This window comes from Balaenoptera borealis (genome assembly GCF_965194805.1).
Source record: "Balaenoptera borealis genome assembly, chromosome: 5".
Classification (NCBI taxonomy): Eukaryota; Metazoa; Chordata; class Mammalia; order Artiodactyla; family Balaenopteridae; genus Balaenoptera; species Balaenoptera borealis.
This window is the reverse complement of record NC_138862.1, coordinates 3899874-3920580: the sequence shown is the minus strand read 5'-3', so window position 1 is coordinate 3920580 and position 20707 is coordinate 3899874. Positions and strand designations below refer to the sequence as shown.

General features: G+C 50.0%; 1 long non-coding RNA gene across 3 annotated transcripts; it reads right to left on the bottom strand.

Annotated features, from left to right (window-relative positions):
- Positions 1–5017: 5017 nt before the first annotated feature.
- On the bottom strand, positions 5018–20488 carry LOC309629178. Of its 3 annotated transcripts, XR_014244909.1 has the most exons (5): positions 19922–20488; positions 8811–8929; positions 7362–7463; positions 6357–6547; positions 5018–5890 (listed from the first exon to the last, which is right to left on the bottom strand). It is a non-coding gene; the product is annotated as an uncharacterized lncRNA (long non-coding RNA). The 3 variants fall into 3 exon arrangements; XR_014244908.1 differs by having other exon boundaries at positions 6357–7463; XR_014244907.1 differs by having other exon boundaries at positions 6357–8929.
- Positions 20489–20707: the final 219 nt, after the last annotated feature.

The window sequence follows — 20707 nt, the reverse complement described above, 5'->3', positions numbered from 1 at the left end:
GCCCCACAGCCTGCCACCCCTGCCTGTTGAATCTTTGCTCTGGCTGCATTAATTAATCCCGGATTAATTAACTAACACTCGCAAACATGGCAGAGTCTATCCAGTAAGTAGCTTTTGTCTCGGATGGGAAGGGATTCAACTGTATTACACATATGCTAAGAAGGGGTTAGTCATCTGTTGACGGTGCTTTTGAAACCCATTCTGGAGGCACGAGCCCTGCCATGGTCTGGGTGGGCAGCTTCCCAGAGCACGCAGAAGTCCAGGAGATGCACTTTGAACGCACGAATCAGCAACTCATGGGAAATGTGACTTTTTAAAATGGAGAGCGACTGCATGAAGTCGTGTGCATGCCGGGAAATCAAGGATGCGTGGCAGATACAGGCCTTCACCTGACAGTGTCAGTGGACGCACCCAGGCTGGGAAGGCCTTGGGTTTGAGGAAAGATGCACTCGGAGGACCAGAGAACCAAGCCAGGGCCTGCAAAAGGGGTGCAGCGGAGCGGGCTGGCAGCCAGGCAGATGGATTTAGGGCCTTGGGGATAAGCAGGCAGGAGGCAGGCTCTAGCACCCTGGGATTGGGAGCTGGTTCATCCAGGGATGGAGAAGTCCCTCCAGGGTCATCAGCCATTGCGGGGAAGGGGCTCCAGGGACAGGGCAGGGTGAAGCCTCCACACCAGCATCATACAGAGGACGGATTCCAATGACAAAGCGCAGTCGCCCTGCAGGTGGTCGGAGGAACGTTATGTCACAATAGGTACCACCAGGTCTGGCTGGGTTGGGGAAGGGCGGGGTGTTGTTGCCAGGCAACGGGTCCCTGTGTCCTCCGCCTCCCCATCCCCAAGCTGGGTCCCACGCATTGACACATGCCCAGCACTGCGTGGGACTGCCACAGCGGGCCTAAGATCACTGTCCCACTTGCAGTGACCACACAAGAACTTTGAGAGACTGCCCCCAGCAGAGCGGCCCCAAGCTCTTTGGCTCTCTGGGTCCAGAGGAGGTGAGGAAGCATCTGGAAAGAGAACCAGGAACAAGCAGCCTATGTATGAATAGAACCTAAAGTGGGGTGGAACTCAACAGTGGCAGTTAGGGATGTCCTACCATCTCTGGACCTTAGCAAGGCACGCGAGGCTGGGCTGATGCAGCTCAGCCTGTCTCTCCAGCCCTCTGAAGCCTGCAGGCGGGCCAAGATGCCACCAGGTAGAGCTAACTTCCGCTCAGGGAGCTCACACAGCTTCTCTCTCCTCCCTCCTCCTCCCTGGAATGTCCTCCCACCTAACGCCTAGCCAGCTCCTTGTCATCCTCCCAGCCTCTACCTGGTGTCACCTCCTCTGGGGAGCCCTCCTTGACCTCTGCACAGAGCTAAGTAGTTTTTCCTCGCTGTTCCACTGGGACTCAGTTGCATTCGGGGCCCGGCACTTATCACTTGGAGGCAATCGCAGGTACCTTCTCACCTGTCCCCGCACCTTTTCTTCCTGCTTGCAGCCCCAGGGTTTAGCATCCTGCCTGGCACGTAGAGGAGCTTCATGCTCTTGGAGACCAGATGAGGGATGAAGATCAAGGAGGAGTAGTGGGAGATGAGGGTGGAAAGGACGATGGGGCCGGGGGTTGGGGGTGACACAATTGGATTGACGTGTGGGGAGCAGATGGAAGTTGGGAGATAGTCATAAGCTCTGATGGCGGTGGGCAGGGCCAGGTCGGGCTGGGTCGCACGGTCAGAGATGTAGGGGTGGGGCCTGGTCACATGTACAAGGTAGCTGAGAGCCGGAGGCCTGGAGCAGGGATGGAATGGAGTAGGAAGCTGTTGGGTGGAGGCAGAGTTGAAGGTGGGAGGGCGGTGCTGGGGCGCGAGGCGGAGGGGAAGGGCTGAACGTGTGTGGTCAGGTCTGACCCAGAGTTCTTGATGGTTCTGGTGGTGACGGCACATAGTAGCTGCTCAGTGAATAGTTGTCCAGTGAAGGCACTCACGTCTCTCCTGACACGGCTGACTCACTTTCAAGTCTAGGTGTTGTGCTGCCCGCAAGGTGTCTCATTGGGAATAACCCTGGAGCTTCGTACGGAGACCACGGTGCTGCAGAGAGGGTGCTTCCAGATCCAGAGGCTCAGCTGTGGCGACAGAAGAGGCCCGTCCAGGGCAGTGCAGAGGCGAGTGCCCTGCTCCCTGAGACCTACGGTCGCATGTGCATTCAGGCGGTTTTCTCAGGTCCCCGGAGAGCAGGAGTCTTGGCCCTGGGGGAGCCCTGGGGCCCTGGCCTGCTTCCCTCCTCCTCCACTCCTTCTTAGCACCCCTGAGGACGCTGCATCCCCGGGGCAGGTTTGAGCAGGTATTGGGTGTAGCCGTGTCCCCAAATACGTCCACTTCCTCAGCCCCGAACTTGTGACCGTGACCTTATTGGGAAATGGGGTCTTTGCAGATGTAATCTAGTTAAGACGAGGTCATCCTGGAGTGGGTGGGCCCTGGATCCGATGACCGGTGTCTTTACCAGGAGAGAGCGATGTGGAGACACTCAGGTGCCCAGGGAGAAGCCCGTGTGAAGACACAGGCAGAGATTAGAGTGAGGTAGCCACAAGCCAAAGAAAGCAGAGGATTGCTGGCAGCCCCCAGAAGCTGGCAGAGGGACGGAGGGATTCTTCCCTAGAGTCTTCAGAGAGAGAGCACAGACCTGACGACACCTGGATCTTGGACTTCTGGCCTCTTGAACTGTGAGAAAATAAATTCCTGTTGTTTTAAGCCACCAAGCTTGTGATACTTTGTGGCAGCAGCCCCAGGACAAGAATACATGCTGGACCACTTAGTGCTGAAGAAGGAGGCTCTGGGTCCAAACTGAGTCACATCCCCACCCTGCCAGGGATGAGCTGTGTGACCTTGAGTGAGTTACTTAACCTCTCTGTGCCTTGGTCTCCCCCTAGGTTGTTGAAGGGTTGAGTTAGCGAGTCTCTAGTGTTAGACAGTGGACAGGTGCCCAGCATGATGTAAACCTCTAAGAGTATGAGTTACTTGTTTCAGAATTTGTTTCCTGTTCAGCTCACTGCTAGTACTGGCTCTCAGGGCATAGCCTTGTTCTGTGCCATTTTACGTGTACTCATTCTATACACCACAGACCGGGTGGCTTAAACAAGAGAACTTTGTGCTTTCACAGTTCTGGGGGCCATAAGTCCCAAATCAAGGAGCTGGCAGGGCCATGCTTCCTCTGCGGATTCTACGGGAGGGTCCTTCCCGCCTCTCCCAGCTTCCGTGGGTGCCGCACTCCACGGCCCTCCTTGGCTTGTAGACACAGCACTCCAATCTCTGCCCCGTGGTCACACGGCCTCCCTGTGTGTCCTCTGTGTCTTCATGTCTCTCTCCTTACGACCCCAGTCATTAGATAGAGACCAGCTCATCCACAATGACCACATTTTAACTTGATGACATCTGCAAAGACCCTGTTTCCAAAGAAGGTCACAGTCACGGATATTGGGGTCACAGTCACCAATAACGCTGATATTGGACTTCAGCATATCTTTTGGGGGACACGATTCACCCCACCACACTGCCTCTTGTGAAAACTTCTAAAAATGGTGGGGACACTATTTTCACTCCAGACACTTGAAATAGCAGATTTTTAAAAATGGATTTCACAAACAAGCACTGGGCAACCACTGAAGTATGTGTTAGAGCAGGTGGTGGCTGCTCCTATGTGAGGTTTCATCAATAGTTGGGGAGAGTGCAGGAATTAACCCACGTGTGTGTGCACAGAAACTTCTTATAGTTTGACTTTATGGGATTTACTCATTCATTTGTTCATTCAATGAATATTTATTGCATTCCTTTGCATTCTAGTGTCTATGAAAGGTAAAATGGGATATGAGGCCCTGGTCCTCACCACCATCATCTCCTGGGAATTGCTGGTCAGCTTCAAGCAGTGGGGAGCCCTTTCCCCTGTGTCTCACTGCACAGTTCCTCTAACTCTGGGCCAGCTTTTTCCGGCTTCAACTTGTCCTGAGCTTCTTTCTCCTCTAAACGTCCCATTTTCCATTCCGAATCGAGCTGGTTTCCCACAACCCTCTCCCTGTACCCAGGAGGGAGACACACGTGATCTGAGCTTCTGTTAGTGTCTTGCTTGCAGCTGGATCTGGCGGAGCCTCCGTGCCCATGGATCCCTGCCGTGGGTGGACAGGACAGCCACTTTCAGCATTGTTCTTCAGACGTACTCACCACTGTGATTATACAAGCTACACATGCACACGGTGACCCAGGTATTGGTGGAATTCAGAATCTTCGTGAAGGGAAACTTGTAAGTTTTGCACAGCAAAGGAAATGATAAACAAAATGAAACGACAACCTACAGACTGGGAGAAAATATTTGCAAACGATGCGACCATCAAGGGCTTAATTTCCAAAATATACAAACAGCTCATACAACTCAATAATTAAAAAAAAAAAAAAAACCCCAATCGAAAAATGGGCAGAAGACCTAAACAGACATTTCTCCAAAGGAGTCATACAGATGGCCAAGAGGCACATGAAAAGCTGCTCAACATCACTAATTGTTAGAGAAATGCAAATCAAAACCACAATGAGCTATCACCTCACACCGGTCAGAAAGGCCATCATCAAAAAGTCTACAAGTAATAAATGCCAGAGAGGGCGTGGAGAAAAGGGAACCCTTGTGTACCATTGGTGGGAATGTAAATTGGTGTAGTCACTGTGGAAAACAGTACGGAGGTTCCTTAAAAAACTAAAAATAGAGTTACCATATGATCCAGCAATCCCACTCCTGGGCATATATCCACAGAAAACTCTAATTTGAAAAGATACATGCACCCCAGTGTTCATAGCAGCTCTATTTACAGTAGCCAAGACATGGAAGCAACCTAAATGTCCATTGACAGATGAATGGATAAAGAAGATGTGGTATATATATATGTGTGTGTGTGTATATATATATATATATATATATATATATATATATATATATATATATACACACACACACACACACACACAATGATTTCATAAAAAAGAATGAAATAATGCCATAAAAAAGAATGAAATAATACCATTTGCAGCAACATGGATGGACATAGAGATTGTCATACAAGTAAGTCAGAGAGAGACAGGTATCATATGATACCACTTATACATGGAATCTAAAATATGACACAAATGAACTTACCTATGAAACAGAAGCAGACAGACATAGAAAACAAAGTTATGGTTGCCAAAGGGGAAGGGTAGGAGGAGGGATAAATTAGGAGTTTGGGATTAGCAGACATAAACTACTATATAAAAAACAGATAAACAACAAGGACCTACTATATAGCACAGGGAAATACATTCAATATCCTGAAAAAAAGAAAAAAAAATCTTTGTGAAGGGAAGAATAGCCAACGTCATGTGAATAATGAAGTGTCAGCCATTTAAAAATCTCAAACAAGTGCCGTTTTACAAGAAAAATAATAAATGTAGTGTGTTAGGGTTCTCCACAGAAGCATAACCAATAATCAGTAGGGTAACAGTGTGTGTGTGTGTGTCTGTGTGTGTGTCTGTGTATCTATATATCTATTGTATATTGAGAGAGAGGGAAATTTTTTTTTTTAAATATTGACTTTTTTTTAAAAATTTTATTTATTTATTTATTTATTTATTTATGGCTGTGTTGGGTCTTCGTTTCTGTGCGAGGGCTTTCTCTAGTTGCAGCAAGCGGGGGCCACTCTTCCATCACGGTGCGCGGTCCTCTCACTGTCGCGGCCTCTCTTGTTGCGGAGCACAGGCTCCAGATGCGCAGGCTCAGTAATTGTGGCTCACGGGCCTGGTTGCTCCGCGGCACGTGGGATCTTCCCAGACCAGGGCTCGAACCCGTGTCCCCTGCATTGGCAGGCAGATTCTCAACCACTGCACCACCAGGGAAGCCCTAGAGGGAAATATTTATTTTAAGGAATTATTTTACACAATTATGGGGGCTGGTAAATCCAAAATCTGTAGTGTGGGCAGGCAGACTGGGGACTCAGGGAAGAGTTGCAGTTTGAGCCCAAAGTCTGTTTTTGGCAGAATTCCTTCTTCTTTGGGGGACATTGGTCTGTTTTGTCTTCAGCTGATTGGATGAGACCACCCCCTCCAATACAGAGGGCAACCTGTTTTAGTCAAAGTCTACCGATTCAATATTAATCTCACCCAAAAAATTACCTTCACAGAAACATCTAAAATCATGTTTGACCAAAATCTGGGTACTACAGTCTAGCCAAGTTGACACATAAAATTAACCATCACATATAACTAATCTAGTTTTTAATTTAGTTTTATTTTTGAAAATGAGTTAAGTTTTTGTAAACCTCCCAGTTAAAATGAACAATGCGAGAATGAGAATAGAGAAGCCTCACCATTGAAGAGAATGACACGTGGGTTTCTCAGACCTTGGACGCAACGTCTGTGCAGGACGGATGTGCGGCCGTAACCGTGCGTCATCAACAGACACTCCGGCTTCATTCCCACCTATGTACAAATGATCAGGCATATACGCCACACACGCCCTCTTCACTTACCTTTGCGTTTTCCGTTATTGCTTTTTTCCCTGATGAGGATGAAAATACAATGGAATGAATGATAGTTAGTGATAACATGGCAATTCATAAGCATCGCAATGGCCTAGAGTACCGCAAGTGTCAATGGCGGGCAGGTGCACTGGACACATGTGTCACAGGCTGGCTGGATGCCTGACGGATGTGAATCAGGAAGTGCTGGGGGCTGTTGAATCATTCCTGGGCGCGGGAGCCATCCTGGGACTTGTAGAAGGTTGAGCAGTATCCCTGGCCCCTCACCCATGAGATGTCAGTAGCAACCCTCTTAGTTTTGACAACCGAAAGCATCTCCAGAAGTTGCCCAATGTCCTCCGGCTGGAGGGGGCCCCAGAGCATCAGGCGTGGGCAGCAGGAGCCAGGCTGTGTACGGGGTGGGAGGAGCGTGGGGGGGTGGGTCACTGCAGGCTGAAGCTAAGAGGCCGCACAGACTGTGCACAGAGAGGACAATGACCTTGGTGGGGGACAGGAGCCCAGGAGCTGCAGGGCTTGACGCTTTCATGCTGGGATCCTGTATGCGGTTCCAGAGGTCTGGGGAAGTCCATTCTGGGTCCAGCCACACCCTTCCCCTCTAGAGCCTTAAGGTGGCCTTGCTACAGGGCTCCTGTGGCCTTCACTGCCGGAAGAACTTGGTTCAGACCAGCTGAAATGGGCCACCCCTGAGGGTCCAGCACCAGGCAAGCTTCAGGTTCAGGGGGTTCTAAATGCAACAGCTGCACGGTCCACACTTTCTTCCCCACTCAGGAGAGCATGTGAACACAGGATTGGAGAGGCACCTACAGCATCCACGAGAGGACTTCATGTACTCACAAATGATCCACGTGCCCAGGTACTGCTGGGATCTTTACCCCGAGGAGCCTTCCCAGATTGGCTGCATGTGTCCTACAGAACCTCAGGGATGCTCAGGGCGTCCTAAAGGTGACATGAAGGAAAATGATTAGAACTGACAGGTTGAGATGCCTCCCACCCCGCCACTCATTAGCAGCCGGAATAAGAAAATGCAGCTTCCATTTCTAAAAATGGACTGAGCAGACTCCAGACAAGAGATACAGACCCCAAATGAACACGTGAAAAGATGCTCAACATCATTAGTCATTAGGGAAACGAACATTAACATCATAATGAGATACCTTACACACCTATCGGAATGGCTAACATTTTAAATGCCGACAATATCAGGTGTCAGCAAGGATGTGGAGAGACTGGGGCTCACACACAGCGGGTGGGAACGTGAAATGTTACAGCCCCTTTGGAAGACAGTTCGGCAGTTTCTTCTGCAGTTAAACATATGCTTTCCTCAGTGAGCCCTCAGTGTCACGCCCAGGGGTTTACCCACGAGAGGAGAAAACATCTAGCAGCTTTATTACCCAAACTGGAAACAACCCACATGGCCATCACCTGGCACTTGGATAAAGAAGTAGTGGCACATCCATACAATGGAACACTCCTCACCAGTAAACAGTTACCAAGACAGGAACGTGACGACCTCAGAAGCATTATGCTACATGAAAGAAGCCAGACACTAAAAGCTATGTACTGTATGCTTCTATTTATGTGACATTCTGGAAAAGGCAAAAATATAGGAACGTAAATCAGGAGTGCTGAGGGGGGGAGGTGATTGACAGGGAAGGGACAGGAGGGAACTTTCTGGGGTGATGGGAAAGCTCTATATCTTGACGGATAAGAGCTGTACACCTGAAAATGATGAATGCTTTTATTGAGATATAATTGATATATAACATCGTATTAGTTTCAGGTGTACAACCTAATGATTTGATATAGGTATATATCACTAAATGAGTAAATTTTATCATATGTACATTTTACCTCGATAAATCCATCTTAAAGAGAAAAACATAAAGAAGGCAAAACAAGCTCTCCTTCAAAATGTGTGAAGACTCAAGTTCACAGGGTCCTGAAGTCTTTTGAAATCGTGCCGTTGAGGGGGGGCAGGTTTTGCCACCCCAAAATATGCCACTTTCTCGTGATTACTTTGGGCTAAATGCAATCAAACCCGCAGCAGATTCAGGAAAATTTCTATACCTCCCCCTCTGCCTACTTACACTGCAGAGGGGGAATATACCAGGAAGAGAGCTCTCACCAGGGATGCCTTTTTACCTGAGAAACTTACCTGCATAACAGGGCAACCTTTGTTTTCCAAACATCTCCTCTGCCTTCCTGTGAAGGGCCCTCCTCCCCTTGGTGTCCCCAGACCCCACCACTTTCCTTAGCTCAAGATGTTATACAAGCTTCAGTTACCTGGCTGCCTTTTGAGTCTTCATATCTTTCTGGGGCTCCCATACGTAAGTCATTTTCTTTCTTTGTTTCTCCTGTGAATCTCTCTTATATGGATTTAATGATCAGATCAGCCAAAGAACCTAGAAGGGCAGAAGGGAAAACTTTCTTGCCCTGTACTATACTCCCCTGAGAAGCCTAGAGGAAGACAGAGTTTCAGAACAATCCCTCCTAAATCTTTTCGTTTCTGGGTTTTAGGTTTGGGGCATGAGCCCCCTGATCTGTTATAAACATAAGACATAGGAAGGTTTTCTGGGACTGTGCTGGCGTCCGTCACGCAAGGATTCTTCCTCCGACTCTTTGCTGAACCTTCAGTACAGACACTTAATTTTTCCATAAACAAGGATGTTAGGAAAGGATATTTTTGGCAAGCATTGCTTCAGGAGACTTGTCCTCTTTGGATATTTCTATACACAGAAATGTGAGTGGTGAGATCACTCGTTTTGGCGAATATTTTTGAACTGAAGAGTCAAAACCATTGCTATGATGTTTATATACCTTGAAGGAAAACATTAGCTGGAAAACTGCATCTGTTGGGAGCCCACGTTCAACCCTGAACCTGAGAATGGGGAAAGCGAGATGGTGGTGATTGTGCTGGGCGGGGCTCTGCCTTCCTCTGCCCAGCCTTTGTCCCCTCGCTTCTGTCTGCCCCAGGCTGGCCGCACACGGGAAGAGCTGCCCATCCCTTGGTTCCCGGCACGGCTTACGAGCGGGCCAAGCAGCGGGCCCTGAAGATCAGCCTGGGAGCCTCGGACCTGTCCTCAGGTTGTGGGCCTGCCCCCCTGTACTGGCCCAGACCCCGCTCCTGCCACCTTTGGGATTTTTCCTTGGGAGGTTCAGCCGGGCTGTCCTCCTGGGTCAGGTCAGGAGATGCTGTCCTGGGGCTGGTCGTCCCCCTCTCTCTGAGGGCTTGAGCAAGTCGAGTCCGGGCAGAAGTGGCAGGTCTCAGCCCGGCCTCCAGACCTCAGCTGTGGCCTCTGGACCAGCTTTCTCCAGATGCCTGCACGTGGGGACCCGAGCCAGTGGCTCCTTTCCTGGATGCGGGTGCAGTGATACGCGGCATCTGGCCATCGTTCCTTGCGCACAGCTCCCGCCCACGTGGGCGTTCCTCGGTTCCTGTCCACACGGCCCCTCCACAGCCCACGGCCTCGCCCCGAGGGCCCCACGCTGGGGGAGGCCTGAGATGGAGGGTTTGCAGGGGAGACCTGGGCCTCTGAGAAGCTGATCTGCTGCTGCAGGCCCTTGAGAGCACACGGTCCTGGGCTACGCTCCACCCGGGGTTGCATGAAGGTGGGCTTTCCAGGTTGTCAACCGGGTGTCCTACGCGTTCAGCCGCTGCTACTTTTTAAAAAAATGTTAAAGACATTTGGGGAATTCCCTGGCCATCCAGTGGTTAGGACTCCGCGCTTTCATTGATGGGGGCTCGGGTTCAATCCCTGGTCAGGGAACTAAGGTCCCACGAGCCACGTGGCATGGCCAAAAATAAATAAATTAATTAAAAATAAATAAATAACTAAGAGATTTTTCTGGAACGGTTTTAAGCTCACAGCGATATTGAGAGATTCCCCATATACCCCCTTTCCCCACACAGGCCCAGCCTCCTCCATTACTGCCACCCTCCACCAGATGGTACATTTGTCACCACTGCTGAGCCTGTATTGCCACATCATTATCACCCGAAGTCCATGGTTTACGTTAGGGGCCCCTCAGTGTTGCGCGTTCCCTGGGTGAGGACACGTGTGTGATGACGTGTATCCGCCCTAACAGTATCCTACTGAGTACCTTCACCACCCTGCAAATCTCTGTCCTCCACCTGTTCGTCCCTCTCTCCTCCCCAGCCCCTGGCAACTTCTGATCTTCTTCCTGGCTCCAGAGTTTTGCCTTTTTCTTCCTTTTTAAAAGAGCACCTCAGATGGAAATCACTTGAAATTTACAGAAAATTGCAAGTATGGGAAGAATACAAAGAATGTCCATCTACCTTTGACCCCGTTTGCTTGAGCCTTTGCTCTCCCCCTTTACATACTTACATAGATATGGAGCCGAATCATGTGAGAGTAAGTTACATGCATCACGAGCCTTACTCCAGAATAATCAGAATATGCCCTCACGTAAGCACCGGGTCAGATGCTCGGTGAGAGGTCACTGGGAAGCTCTTATCCCACTGGAAGATACGCCCTCTCCTTCTCCATTTGTCTTTCTTCCAGAAACCTTGTCCTACCCCCATCTACCTTTCCTGGGGTCTGCTCGAGTTCCCTGTTCTGTGCCTCTGACGTCTTACTATCAGATGGCCCATCCTCAGCCCGTAGCCCTGCAGAACTGCCCTGTACAGTTGTGCAGTCTGTGTACTGCATAAAGGCTCCAGGTGAAGGGGGCCACCTTCACTCTGCTCATGGGCTGGATGCCCATAGAGTTGCATCTGCCCTGAGCAGTGGCTTTTTAAAATCCACACAAAGGCATCATATAGGCCGGGAGAGGTAGGTAAACAAAAGTGTTCTAGAAGGTGGGAGTGATCCACAGTGTCCAATGCTGCTTGCAGAGTCAAGAAAGAGGACAACTGGAAAACAGTATGGAGGTTTCTCAAAAACACTGAAAATAGAACTATCATATGACCCAGCAATTCCACTCCTGGGTATATATCCAAAAACAAACAAACAAACAAACCCAAAACACTGATTTGAAAAATACATGCACCTTGACGTTCATAGCATTATTTATAATTGCCAAGATATGGAAGCAACCTAAATGTCCATTGACAGATGAGTGGATAAAGAAGATGGAATACTACTCAGCCATAAAAAAGGATGAAAATTTGCCATTTGCAGCAACATGGATAGACTTGGAGGGCGTTATGGTAAGTGAAATAAGTCAGACAGAGAAAGACAAATACTGTATTGTATCACTTACATGTGGAATCTAAAAATTCAACAAACTGGTGAATATAACAAAAAAGAAGCAGACTTAACAGATGTAGAGAACAAACACGTGGTTACCAGTGGGGAGGAGGGGGAGGAGCAATATAGGGGGTGGGGGGTGGGAGGGACAAATCTGGAGTGTAAGACAGGCTCAAGGATGTAGTGTACAACATGGGGAATAGAGCCAATGTTTTGTAGTAACTCTAAGTGGAAAGTAACCTTTAAAAATTGTATATAAAATTTTTTTAATTAAAGAAAAAAGAAAGAGGCCGATCGAGGATTGAGCTCTGCATTGAGCGACAGTGCCGTCACTGGTGACCTTGAGATTTGCTTGGGGGGGAGTGGTAGAGGTGACAGCCTGATTACAGGTGGTTCAAGAATGCAAGGCAAGGAATTAGGACAGCAAGAGTGTGTGTGTGTGTGTGTGTGTGTGTGTGTGTTGAGTGGGGCTGGGGAACAGAGAAAGCAGCATGGTGTCCAGACAGCATGTGAAGGTCAAGGGTTCTGTGGTTTTACATATGGGAAAGAGTCTAATTGCTGGGTGATTATTTTTAAATGAAACAATACACGAGAAAGCACTTAGGACTGTGCTTGGCACGTAGAAAGGTTCAATCAGTGTGAGCTGGGACTGCTGTAACCGCAGTGGCAGAAACGTTTGTGGCTTCCTCGTTGTATCGGGGAACTCGGAGCCCTGAGCTTTCCTCCTTCAACACCCATCTCTGCTCCCTAACAGTGGGATGGACATCTCCCCCTCGCCCACAGCCATGGATATGGCTTTTAGCCTTGAAGAGAGAAATCTTTGTCCTCCCCATGGCTGGGCTAGGACTAGGGAAGGCCAAAGTCCCAGAACCAGAGGCAGGTGAGTGTCTGACAGGCAGGCTGAGATGCCGAATGGGGGAGTGATGTCTAGTCCTGATTCAGGGACAGAACAGAGTCTCCTGGCAAGACTAGGAGAAGAGGCCATCCCCCATTGACTCGTGTGGGTTTCGGTCAAGAGTCCAAGTATTTTGAGAAAGTGCCCCCATAATCCTAGCTCATCAACTTCCTCCCCGTCTCCACCCCACCCTCGTCTCATCAGTTCCTGGGTGTACGGGCCGACCATAAACTCCAAACACACGGTGACATCATCTCATACTCATCGAGGTTGAAGATGTCCCTAATGACATTCTCCATCCTCCACATGCTTCCAGACGTGATGAACGCCCTGGGTACCAGGGTGCGCGATGCATGACTACGGGCATTAATTTTGTCTCTTTTTTTCACCGTGAAACATCTTTTACCATTTTAACTGTGCAGGCTTAAAAAATTTCTTTTTCATATAATAATTGTCTGAGCTCAGAAGAGCCAAGAGTGTTACTCATTGTCACCAGAACCCAGATGGTATTTTTATTCTGTGCTCAAATTGGCTTCTGCGTTTCTTTCCAGGCCCTGTAAGCGCCTTAAAATTTCCATTTATCGGGTCAAGCTGTTCTTTAATCAACCAGAAAGTGCAGGACACACGTATGACTTTGTCTCTTTCTAACTGAGACAAAGGAAGATTTTTTTAAAAAGCATATATCAATGTATATCTATTTTAAGAAGAGGAAAGAAATGAGTTTGCTTCTAATACAGGCATCCCTGGGTATCCTCAGGGGATTCGTTCCAGGACTTTCCTTTGATACCCAAATCCGAGGATGCTCAAGTCCCTTACAGTCGGCCCTCGGAATCCGTGGGTTCCGCATCTGCCGAGGCAGAGGGCCAGCTGTGCTTCCATCATAGCTCACACTTAATAAAGAGCGGTTTGCAGGTGGCTGAGGAAGACAGAAGGTAAGCTGAGTCTGGCTGAACCTATGTAGAGCGCGTGTCTCGGCCTTCCCTGTGGGCAGGGCAGGGACAGGGCCCTGGGGAACATGGCAGCTTTGGACTCCTGGATTAGAAAGGCACAGTTGCACCCGCGAGGATGGTTCGCAAATCAGTTCCTCTTGGTTCCCAAGAAAAAGTCGTAGGACTCCGGAGATGGACAGGGGCCTGGGGGTCTCTAGGTCCACCTGCTCACCTTTTAGGTGGGAGTCAAGCAGTCCAGCCCGGGGGCAGCGTCAGAACCAGAACTCAGACCTTTGACTCTAGGGCTCTTTCTCCAAGGGTAGGAAAGGCTGCAGAGAGCCACTGCCTGTCTCCAGCCTGCTGGGAAAAGTCCTCTTCCATCCCGCGATGCAACATCAGTGTCAGGTTAAAGCTGGGCCTCTCATGGGAAGGTGAACTTGATGGAGGAGGCCACAGTGCTGGGGGTCCAGGACTGGGCCGACCTGGTCCTGCACTTGGCTTTCCTTTTCCCAGCTCTGGTTGTCTTTGCAGACACTGGTGGTGGTGCCACCTGGCCCCAAAGTCGTGGAGTGTGGGACGTTCTCCCTTACCCTGCAATCCGGCTGCCAACCATTTCCTTCCCAGCATTCGCAATGCATAGAACAGTAGCGTGATTCTGTTGCCCACCTTCGATTTCAGGTCTCCTGGGCCTGCACAGGTGAGCTGTGTTCCTATCCCTGTAAACTTGGAGTCCACCTAGGGGACTGGCTTTGCATTAAAAGCAAATAAGCAAACAAACAAACAGTCAAGATGCGGTCAAAGTGCAGCAGACCCAGGGCTCTGGCTGATCTGAGAGGCTTAAGAGGCCTCAAGAAACTGAAGATTAGTACTTATTTCAGGATAAATGGTCCAAAATGAGAGCTCCTGCACTTACCTAAGAAAACGACAGAGTCCCTAAAATTAGTCCATTTGTTTTTCCAGAAACGCCAAAAGCCTGGTTGTGCAACACAATCACCTTTTGAGGCATTGAAGCTCTGCTCATTAGAGCTTCCAGGAACCAAGCATCTGAAAGAGATACTAATGTCTCTCTGCTCTGGTGAAACACAGATGAGTAGGAGAAATAGTCTGAGGAAATACTGAAGTGTAGTTCCACTAAATTATTAGCAGTGTCTTAAATAGAGAATGGTGACCTGAGTCCTGGTTTGAGGGGTGTTATGGGCTGAATTGCGTCTCCTGAAAATTCATATGTTGAAAGTCTTTACTTTACCCCCAGTATCTCAGAATGTGACCTTATTGGAAGTAAGGTATTTAAAGAGGTGATCAAGTTGAAATGAGGTCATCAGGGTGGGCCCTAATCCAATCTGACTGGTGTCCTTATAAGAAGAGGAGATAAGGACACAGACACGTACAGAGAGGGACAACTGTGTGAGGACACGGGGAGATGATGAGCATCTACAAGCCGAGGAGAGAGGCCTCAGAGGAACCAGCCCTGCTGGTACCTTGATCTGGGATTTCCAACCTCCAGAAGCACGAGAGAATAAACCCTCCTGTTGAAGTCGTCCAGTCTGCAGTATTTTGCTGCGGCCACAGCTGACGGATGGGGTGGGGAGGACAGTCAGAAACAGTGTCTGACTTCAGTTAACACTCCCACCAATGCTGCAAGCTCCAAGCCCAGGGTCACCTGCACAAAGTAATTGCTGATAAACACCTGGTCACTACTGATTAGTCAACAGATGGGACCATGGATGCAGAAACTCCATCAATGTAAAAAAAAAAGATAGATTAAATCTTGCCACGCCTCTCTCCATCTGCTCTAGCTTTTATCAACCTCCTTATACACCTAGGAAAACTATGCCAGCATCATCTGCAACTTTGATCCTCTTCACATGTTTACTATGGATGTAAAGGAGAGACCGGCAGTGACCATCACCTTTACATCTTTTCAACAGGGTAATAAGCATCTGTGAGAGATTGCTGGTACCCACCCCCACGTCTACCCTCCCTCCCCTTCCTTCTAAGTAATTTTATTTGAGGTGGCAATGTGCTTAGCTAAAGGACTGCCTTTTCCAGCCTCTTGGCCCTCATGTGATATTCTGCCAAAGAGATGTCCATAGAAATGTGGGAATTCTGGTAAGTCTCCTCCAAAGAGAATAGACACTTCTCTCACAACCCCCTGCTTCTTTCTTTCCACTCCCTGGAATGTGGATGCCACGGCTGGAGGTCCAGCAGCCATCTTGTTCCATGAGGTGACTCTGGCAAGGGAAGCCATGTGTGGCAGGACAGAAAAATAGAAGCAGCACAGGGGTCTGTTGACTTCATGAAGCTGCCGTATCTGCCCTGGAATGTTTGCTTTCAGACATCTTTTATGGAAGAGTATTAAACCTTTGCGCATTTAAGACACTGTTGTCAGGTCTTTGCTATATTCAACTGAACTGAATCCTAACATTTTCCATGGACCAAGATCAAATGAAGACTCCTGGGTACAAAGACATTAAAAAAGTACATGAGCATACATTTGGTGACTAGAAATTCCACCTTCCTTTCTGCTGCCCCGTGGGGCCTGAGAATCGTTGAGTTAAACGGGGCTGGTAAACTCAGGAAAATGGGGTGTCCTCCTGGTTCCCACATTTACCACTTTTTTTTCGGTCCACAATGGAAATGGAAGCCCCAGGAAACTGGTGCATCAGCAACTCTGAAGCCCCGCTCGCCTCCCAGAGGAAGCCCTTTGGAACCTGGGCAGATGCGCCATGAAGCAGGGAGTACGCAGAGCTGCTGCTGGTGAAGCCGTGAAGAGCTTTTTCCTTTCCTTTGTTTTCTTTTCTTGGCTTTCACTCGATCTGAATCCATGTTAGCATTTCCATGTGTTTTCTCTGTAAAATGAGTGACTTTGGAAGTCGGTTGGAGCTTTGCAATTTGGAAAAATAAGTTGGGGGAAGGAAGGGTGAGACCTGGGTCAGACTAGTCCTGGGAGTGGCCCAGCTCCAGGGCCCTCAGTGCCCACTGCCTGTCCCCCAGGCAGGTGAAAGCTGGGGTGGTAGTTGGGGGTGTGGAAGAGACCCCAGAGGCATCCCAGAAGGTCAGCACAGGGGGCCAAGTTCCCTGTGGCCAAGGTGCAGGGGCTCACCCCGGGCAACAACGGGACTCTGGCCCAGCTATGAGTAGAGTGGCTACTAGGCCACAAATAAGGGCAGGGCCGGAGCCCAGTGGGCACTCAGTAACTGCTGCTGATTGATGGAAGGTATCTGTGGTTGAATTGGATGACTAATTTCAAAATAGCAACCAGACCAGGCGCAGCTGGGCTTTTCATAGTCGAAGATGCTCTCCTTCCCCGTGTCTAAGGGGTTAGATTTCTTCCAGATGCTGTGAGGGCCTCGAGGCTGACTTAATCCAGAGGCTGCTCTCATCTAGCCACGCCCCAGGGGCAAGGATTTAAAAGGCGAGGGCCTAGGAGGTAGTCCTTGGCCTCAGGCTTTCTTTCTGGGGTCCCTGCCCAGTTGAGGCTCAGCCCTGGGGGTCTGGCTCCGTCTCCGGCTGTCCCATCCACCCCATAACAAGTTAGCTCCCACAGCATGTCCAAGCTGATCCAGGCGAGTTGGTCTCTGGCTGTCTGGGGTTCCCAGGACTGGCCTAACCTGATAGGCAGGTGCTGTGCCTTCATGGGAGTGGCTCACCTTGAACCTGCCCCTCCAGGAGGGTGGCTTGAGGGGAACCACCCTCACCCAGCCCCATCCTTGCTCCTGGCTGCTGACCCTCCCTGCTTGGCCTTTGGCTTGAAGCTCATTTTAAAACGTAGAGTCCCACGAATGACCAGATGGCACGGTTTGCAGACTTTAAACATTTTTACAGTTGTGCACAGCTGGTGACGGGCCTGCCGGGCCGCCTTTAGAAGGCGGATGGAACCTCCCTTGCCCCAGCAGCGGTGCCCAGCCTCATGTCGGCAGTGATCAGACTCGCCCGGGGAGCTTTCCGAAAGCCTGAAGCTAGGCTGCACCCCAGACCCATCCTCACTGCGGGCTGCGGACCCGGCTGGGTGGTGCTACAGGGCACAGCCCGGGGCAGGTGGGCATTGGGGCAGCTTCCCTGCTGTCAGCTCACCAAGCCCTCCCCTCCAGGGCCCCGTCTGTGGACCGGGGTCTGCAGCCAGGAGACCTGGGCTGATCTGGGTCCTGTGTGCAAGCTTGGGCAAGTCCTGGTCCTCACCTGCACCTGGGGATGTCAGGAGTCCCCCTCTGCAGGTTTACTGTGAAGACCAAGTGTGAGATCAGCTGGGTGGCCATGTGGAGTGCAGCATAGATGCCGCTTCTGGGTGGAAAGCAGACGGCCCTGGAGAGTGAAGGTCCCAGCCCGCCTCCTACTCCTCCGCTGGTCTCAGTGTTTTCATAGATTCTCCAGGCTCCTCGCAGCACTTAATTTTTTCTTCTAAGGATTCTCTCTCTCCGGGTCACTGTTCATTTCACGTTAATTTCCCCACCGGCCACTCACCCACTGGGGATGCTGTAGCAGGTGTCTTCAGCTTTCTCCTTCCTCGGCCTTTTTTCCCCACGGGCATTTCACATTTCCTGAACTTTCAGGGCCTTCCCCCTAGTCTATCCTCCTGTTTAGGTGAAGTCGTTGGTTCTTTTCAATTACCCCTGTTTTTTCCACTCTTTCCTTCCAGGGTGTTCTATGGTCACCAGAACCTCTCTTCCCCCAGTTCCAAACCTCTGGCTACTCTGACTTTGGTGTTCTCCCCGCACGGCTCTGTCTGTGGGGCTGAAACACCTTCTGCGTAGCTGTGCCCTGGTCGGGTCAGTTCAGTGAATGGTCCTCAGGACCCACTGCCCACTGTCCCTTCCTTTCTTCATAACCTGAGGGAACCTTTGAGGGCCCAGACAGACAAGCCAACACCACACGTGTGTGTGCACGTGTGTGCACGTGCATGCATGAATGCATGGGGGTGTGTCGGTAATTTGCACACAGTGAGCTGCTTCTCCCCTTTCGTCTGCCAGTGTTTTATTCCCAGTGGGCCAAGTATGGCACAGCTTTCGGTAAGATTCCCACCAATTTCCCAGCGAGAACGGAGGAAGTAATACGTCGATTTCGGTGGGATTCGATCCAGGTGAAGAAAGCACAGTGAGCGGTTTACATTACTCTGCATGGAGAGGTTTTGCTCCAAGAATATTATAATGATAGTGTTTGGGTGTGGACAGCAACATACGTCATGATGTTTTGATCAAGGTTATGAAAACCGATTCTTGATTTATAGTTGCTAGCGCTCATGAATAGCCAAAGTCCGGGGCACGAGGCGACCGGAGCCTAACGATTGTGGTTTAGGTGAGACGGCCATGGCCCTGTGGAGGTCACCGTCCTCTCCCGAGCTTCCTGTGGGCCACTGGGCTGGAGGTGGCAGCGAGTGGGCCGAATGGTCTCACCCCAGGGGCCCCAGGGTTCACGGTTAGGCCCCCCAGGAAGAGGGGACCTGCTGAAAATCCTTACACAGGGTTTGACCCGATGTACAGACCATCAGCGGCAGGAAGTGGGGTCTGCCCATCCTCAGGCCATACAGCAAGCAAGGCAGTGCTGGCCATAAATTCCAAGAGACGATTGGAAGCCTTGGGGTGCTTCACAGGGAACTGGGGGGGGTCCTCATGGCTCCTGCCTAGGGAGACAGAGAAGGGGCCCCAAAGGCACCAGCCTAGAGCTGGTGGGACAAAGATGCCCTTGCTGCTGCAAACAAACACAATTCTTCCATAAGCAAGTAGAACTCAACAAGCGGGGGCTGCAGCGTCCTTCACAACAGCCAGAGGTGGAAACAACCCACATGCCCATCAACAGACGACTCGGGAAACAAGGGTGCTCTATCCATACAGTGGAGTATTATTCAGCCATAAAAAAGGACAAAGAACCAATACCTGCAACAGCATGGCTGAAACTTGAAAACATTCTGTTAAGTAAAAAAAGCCAGGCACAAGAGGCCACATTTTGTATTATCCTGTTTATATGAAATGTCCAGAATAGGCAAATCCACAGGCACAGAAATTAGATGAGTGGTTGCCTAGGGCTGGAGGGGGAGTTGGGGGGCTGGGAGGATTGGGGAGGTGACAGCTAATGGGTTTCTTCTTAGGGTGATGAACAGTATTCTAAAAAGGATTGTGGTGATGATTGCACAACCCTGTGCGTATACTAAAAATGATTGAATTTTACACTCTAAATGGGTGAATTGTAGGACATATGAATTGTATCGCAATCAAGCTGTTACAAGAGAAAGGAAAAAAAGACACAAAAGTGGGTCAGCAACTGTGGACTATCCAGGTGTCACCAAGGCTGACCTGGAGCCCTCCTGCTTCTTGGATTTGCCACCATGGCCCTGTTCTATTTTAGAAAACAGTACGTTGACCTTACCTGTTAAATTCTCGTGCTGTCATCTGGTCTCCAGAGAGTCAGCCACGACGCCCGATTACAGCAGCTCTTCCTAGTGGAAGTGGTGGGAAAAGAGGCCCGACTCACCGGGAGCAGATCAAAGGTCTGTGAGCAGAGCTGCTGTCAGGGACTTGGGTATTGCACAACCGAATGAATAAATGAGTGACAGGCGTATAAGCAGATGCAACATTTCGGCATCAAGGTTGGTCAGGAGCACGAATCTACATGCCAACAAGTTTCGTCTTGAGCTGACGTGAAGCTTTGTCAATCGCTGCAATTCTTGGCATGGGTCTCATTCTTTCCATCTGGAGCCACGGGGTCTGGATCTCAGAGGATGGAAACGGGCGTGATAGCTCGACAAGCTGATGGGATTCTATTCTATTCTATTCTATTCTAAGTCCTCCTCAAATGAGATACTACTCCTTTCACAGCGACATTTGGAGAGATGATGGCCATTGGGATGAGATGACCTTGAACAGTGTGTCTCCAGAGTCCTGCCTCTATCCAAGGTGGAAAACCCAGGCTGCCTGCTGGCTAACCCATAGAGCCGTTTCTGTTCTGCACGGTTCCCTCCTACCCTCCCCTTCCTTCGCTTGGGTCTGGGCTTCCCCATCCTGGAGGCTCTGCGCTGGCTGTGATGACTCGTTTCCCCTTGGGTTCGCCCGCCACGCCTCCTCTCATTCTCCAATATGGGAGCTGGGTGCAAGCTTCCCGCTGCTTTCTCTCTCCTGCTCTCTTGAGGACAAGGACGCAGGGGCCCGCATCCCA